The sequence below is a fragment of the Anser anser genome, assembly GCF_964211835.1.
Source record: "Anser anser genome assembly, chromosome: 1".
NCBI lineage: Eukaryota > Metazoa > Chordata > Aves > Anseriformes > Anatidae > Anser > Anser anser.
The window spans coordinates 191,854,472-191,860,742 of record NC_139720.1 but is presented as its reverse complement, the minus strand read 5'-3'; the positions used below and the strand labels follow the sequence as shown (position 1 = coordinate 191,860,742).

The window sequence follows — 6,271 nt, the reverse complement described above, 5'->3', positions numbered from 1 at the left end:
GAAAGTGGGTTAATAGGAAAAGATCTGGGGGTCCTGGTGAAAATGAAGTTGAACATGGAACTAGATGTTCCCTTCCAACCCAAACCATTCTATGATTCTATGAAGCAAGTGTGCCCTTGTACAAAGATGAACAACTTCATAGTGGGTTCTATTAGCAAGGCTATAGGCAGCAGGTCTGTAGAAGTGATTATTCCCCTCTATCTGGCACTTAAGAGACCACACCTGGGTATCGGACCCAGTTCGGGGTTCCTTAGTAGAAGGAAAACATCGACATACTACAGTGAGCCAAGCACAAAGTCACCAAGATGATTGGAGCACATGACATATGATGTAGGACATTCTTTCTTTCTCTTCACTAGGACTTTAAATATCAGCCAGAAGTCTTCATGTCATTTTTATGATATTTACCATAGGATTTTCTTCAGCTGAGATAAGTTTGTTGCACATTGGAGCAGTACATCGAAGTGTTTATAAAATTCTAGGTGGACTAAGTTGATGCTTGTATTAAATTGATGAAGGATGGACAATGTATCCTTATGGCATGCAGCCATAAGAAGTGGATTGATATTCTGTGAATGCTGCATTATTTTTACGCTTGCAGGCTGCAGGGCATCAGGTTTGAAGTACATTCATTACTGATTACCAGATTCATGATTCAGTTTTTTAAATTACTTTCATGAATTGGTACAGAATATATGCAACATACTAATAAAATCAGAAGATTCACATACTTGGAAGCAAAATAGATTTTATTTTATTTTATTTTAAAACTGAAATGCAATTGAGAACTAACTTTCATTGTCTTTGTTACGGATACTCACTACTAATTCCATGAACAAAATTACAGAACCGAATAAACTCCATATGGAAGTTATCACCAATGGATCAGATACAGTTCAGAATAACCTTCTTTTGTGGAAAAACAAAATAAAACAAAACAAAAAACATCAACCAGAAAGAATGAAAGAAAGAAACTGCTGCCCAAATCCCTCCTGCAAATTTTTGTGAAAAGCTATGTAAAAAATGCAATTATGTAGGCACTTTTCTGTCACCATAAAGTTCACTGGAGTCATTTTAGAATATGCATCCTGAATAAAGGTTTCAGACTCCCAGCACAATCCTACCCAGGCTTCCTATTTCTCTGTGCTCTGTCTATTTGTACGTTTTCCATTAGATCTGTATCAGAATTTTGCTTCAAGAAAGTTCTAAGCAGTATTAAGGTAATTCACTTTTTTTTTTCTTCAAAGTAATTTAACAAACTGCCAAAAAAAGTGTTCAGAAAGTCTGAGAGGCAAGATTTAATCTTGTTTAAATTATTTTATGCCCAGGGAAATTTCCACTGTTTCTTACCCTCCAAATAATACTCTTTGAATAACTTCTGAGGATTTATTCAAGGCTCTTTAAAGTGGGATCAATCCTGCACAAAAAACTGAACTATAAAAAGTTCTCTCCATCCCCACCCTTCTTTTCAGCTTTGCTAAATGTGCAAGCTCTCCATGTGACAAATTAGTTCAGGATCTAGCAAGGGAACCATTTCAGAGCTTCTTCAAAACTGTCACCATTTGTTCTAAAAATAATGTACTTTCATGAGTCAGACTTGTATTAGCATCCATTCACAGATAAAGGGGTTATGAATGGGCTTATTAAACACATCAGTGTTACTCCTGTTTTGGTGAGAAGCTGGCCATGGGACAGACAATATTTACTTTATGTGCACTGAGCATACTGGTGTTTTCTGTGCACAGTCCCTCATTGACTAGGCCCAGAACATAGAGGGATTCATTTTATAGGGCGCATAATCTGAAGTCATAATGAAGACATTTCAGAGTAAAAAAATGGTTAAGCCTAAATTCACTCAATGTCAGTCAGATATGTAAGACAACTGATAAATGGGGCTATGCTGAAGCTTTGTAATAAAATACCAAATCTGCAAAATTCTTGTGTGTTTTGGGCTTGCTCTAGTTAGCATTTGGCCACGTAACTCAGAGCAGACAGTGCTTTGCCAGTACACGACCAAAGCTAATTTACAGGGTAAAATGGTTATCACATGCAATTACCCCTTGGAACAAGAATTCCAGCCACAAATTGGAAGATCTAACATCTTTCCATGTAATTAACGACTTATACATATTCTTTCAGTGCAAGCTGTAATTAATATCCCAAATTAAGCAGTGTTTAGATACGTATTACATGCAAGTGAGCTAGCTGATAATCCGATTAGTTAAGCAGTGGTTTTCCTCTGTGGTTTGCAGATCACTGAAGATCAAGGGACTACTTCTAAAGAATTTGGACAGGACAGCTGTGGGAGCATCTCACGTTACACCAACCCGACACAATCCCCAGCAGTCACCAAAACAGCCTGCCCGACTGCCCCACTGCCAGCTCCACTGCCTGCCAGAGGGCACAGGCAGACAAAAAAACAGGGAGCAGCAGGGCAGGTCAATCCTGCTCACTTTCCCAAATAGAAACCAAATTGTTCCTTTTCCGCTGGGTACATTTTCCAATGGAAACGTGGGCTAGATCTGACTCCGAGAAAACAAGTGGTGCAAGAGAGAAAGAAAAGTTAGGTTGCTTTAAGAAAGTCTGTAGGTACTGAAAATGGGATGTAATTAATGTGAAATTGCACCCATGCTACTCCCAATAGGCAGACATGTTCCCTACAGAAGACTCTGCACTGTCAGTGGAATACCTTGAGGTTCTGCAAGACAAAAAACATGAGAACGTGAGCCTTCTCTTGTCCCAGAAATTTTTGTAGTATGGAAAAAAAAAATTAAAAAGGAATATGATTAAGAGAACTAGTATTAGTCATGTAATTTAACTAGAATAATTTTATTACAGTGCTGAAAAAATGCTATTTATCCCTTTGACTGCCAAAAAAGCCATTAGGTCTCAACATCTCCCTGGTGGGGTACCTTTATTTCACAAGATCACATGCTCAATTTGCAGCAGCAATGTCCTCCAAAGTAATCTAGTGCTGCAGAAACTGGAAGTCCATCAGGGACTCAGCAGCCTGAAAGAGGACACATTCTGCCAAGGAAATCTTAGATCAGTGAACAGCACCGACCATGATGTGTGCACGGCAAGGAAGAGGGGATGATGCCATAGGCCCAAATACAAGCTTCTCACCCTCCATAAAACTTAATGTAAGAGTTCTAAGAGGGTATATAGACCAAAAGGCAAACAAACAGGTTCTAGGACCTTGCAAGGCCTTGTTTAAAGTATTAGAAGTCCCCATCTGGTGGCACGCTGGATACTTAAAATATGAAATTATTATTTCATCATGAAATTTCTGAAAGACCACTTACCCTAACACAATGCAAATTGTGAATACTTGAAGTGAGAGTCTGAAAATACACCTGTTTGAGATGCAGGCTTTCATTTCTGTACTATGAAATCTTGGGCACTTGTGCTCATGATAGAGAGATGGGTGGAAATGCTTATCCACCTACATTTTGGGGCACTAAAGACTCCGTTTGGATAGGGTGAAGTTTAGCAGTCAATAGTTCAACACTTCCATAAAATTTCAAGCTCTTGGGCCTCCTTCTGTACCCGTAGGAAAAGCACAGTGGTTTGGGTGAAAACTTAAAAAGCTCATTTGGGTGAAAACTTAAAAAAGTCATTTGCCACAGAAGTGAGCTCCAGGTTAGGATGAGGTCGAGGAGGTTGAGTTGCATCCTGTGTTTTCATATAGAAAAACATGATAAAATGGAGATTGTCATCCTTTGCTTTGATTTCTCTGTTTCATGCTGAACCTGGGTCACTGTAATGCTATAGGAGAGCAATGCTGTGCATAGCTGAATAAGAGACGTGTTTGTGAACAACTTCGCCACAGATTTAAGCACAAGGAGAAAGGAAGGATCAAACATGGGAAAGTCAGGATTACAGTGCAGATGTGCTGGTGAGAAGTCTGTCGGGCCTCTCTTTTCCTCCCACACATGACAAATTCCTCTCTGCTCTCTGGACACTGAATGACCCCTCAACTTGTTGCTTTTTAGCATGTTCTTATTAGGGGTAGTAAGTACTTTTCTCTGAAGTCTAATTTGTACTTATACACTGTGGCAACAAAATATCCCACAGGAGCCCTGGAAGCTCTGGTTCAATGCTGTTGAAAGCACATAGGTCTTAGCTGTCATTCACAGAAAGAGTATTTTTCACCATAATTTACTCCAGCTCCCAGGCTGCCTTTCATAGCCATTAGAGCCGCTTACAGACCGTTTCACATGACCAAAGTAATGCAAAAAATCATTTGCATAAATAATTATGAGCTGCTCTATTTCCTCACTGTCTCTCCATCCATTTCCAAATGACACCTTGTGCAAGTTCACTTTCAGAAGACTGGGATATATTCTCATTTAGCATGAGGTGGATGTTATGCTCACGCCACAACAGATCTCCCTCTATGGTGCAGAAGGCAGGCTGTTATGTGATAATCTATTTTCAGGTTAATTTAACTAATGTGACCAACCTCACACAGCAGAGAAAATATATACAGGGCACATGAAGGATTTTTCTCTTGGTTTTGATGTACTTGTGTTACCAGTGACCCAATAGTTGTGATAGTATTTCAGCTACATTTTCCATTTCTTATAACTTGTTATAACAAACATACGCATGCAGCTAAGTACTTTGTTGTTCATCCACACCATCTTACTTTTAAAAAAGTTGGACCCTTTAGGTTTGCCATTAGATATCTGAAGAGATAACACATTTCTGAGGAGCAGACTTGGTGGCCTACCTTGGATTATAGCAGTTTGTTGAAGATATTTTTTGTAGCCCTTAGAGATTTATTCTGCTCTCCCCCTGTCCCAACTAAAATCTGTAATTCTGAAAAGCACCACTGCAAATCACATAAATATACCGGACGTGCTGGTATATATTGAAAATGTGACATGACTTAAGTGGGTGGGCCTTTATAATTCTGAAACTGAGATCTTGCTGCTACTGTTCCTTGAGGCTCACAGAATTAATACAATAAAAATTGTTGTTAATACAATAAATTGAATACAATAAATTAAATATAATAAAAAAATCATTACTAATACAATAAAAATCATAGCTCTTCATTGTGAAGTGGCACCTGAAGTGTGTTCAGACAGTTTCTACCTTCCTGTATCCACTAAAAGTCAGTTACTCATGAAAAGAAAGTTTGCACGCTGAGCACTTATTAAATCCAGTATTTCTGTATTTCTGAAAGCTAAGTATAATGCTACCTTGTGCCTATGAATAATCTGCAATCTTTTATAACTGAGGTTACACCTCTCCTCTCCTTGGAGTCTTCCTTCTCCCTTCTTCTCCCTTTCCCCCTCTGCATGCCAAGCTGAGCTGGTGAGCTCCCTGGTGACATTACGGTGTCACAATGATGTCACCCATCGCCGCCCCTGCTCTCTCACATCCTTTACGCCAGAATTTATGATAACCGTGTCTTGACCTACCTCACAAGGTCTGTTGAGACTCCTTTGAATAGCCCATGGCAGTGCTCCTATCATTACATTTCTATGTAGAAGATGACTCATGAGAGCAGGGAAGCCAATATTTAAAACCTGTTGTTGCAGTGAAGCTGGACCTTGACAGCAGTGAAAGTCCTACCCAAAATGGTAGGACAACTTCATCAGCTGGGTATTCTCTTGGTAGCAAAGGCAAAGCACCGCAGTGATGCACAGCTTATGCAACAAGCAGCCCAACATCCCTGTGTCCTCTGCAAAGATCATTTTATAGAGGCTCTGAATCCTTTCTGGGCCATGAATGTTCAAGGACCACTGTTTCACAAATGCATTTCACAGCAGTGGCAAAAAGTTTGGTACTGAAGCATCATGCTGTTTACTTCCAGAAATCACTCGCTGATCCCTTTTTATCTCATGTATTAGCTCTTCAAAATTTAATTTCCACAAAGAATATAACACGTGCCAAATTGGTCTGATCTGGGATTTTTCAGTGGATTCCAGTTTCAGGCTACCCACGTTATCTAACAAACTTTTCTACATTAATCACACAAACAATCCTTCTTGTGGGCAAATCTATCCAGCTCCCATGCACCGGAGCCTGATGATGCCCCACAGTGAGAAAAGGGCAAGAAGACAGCAGTCAGTAGGGTGGGAGATTACTTTGCTTCTCCAACTCATCACAAAAATAACAGCAGCTATGTTAAGAAATTGTCACAGGGGATCTAGCCATAGAAAATGAAAGAAAAAAAAATCTGAAAAAACATCAACTACCAGACCAAACCAAACCAGACCAAACCAAACCAGACCAAACCAAACCAAACCAAACCAAA

At 39.5% G+C, this 6,271-nt stretch overlaps 1 protein-coding gene across 2 annotated transcripts in view; it reads right to left on the bottom strand.

The window, feature by feature from the left end:
• SPATA13 (spermatogenesis associated 13) overlaps positions 1–6,271 on the bottom strand; it is a 159,041-nt gene that overhangs the window by 91,442 nt on the left and 61,328 nt on the right. The gene's annotated exons all lie outside the window — the stretch shown is intronic.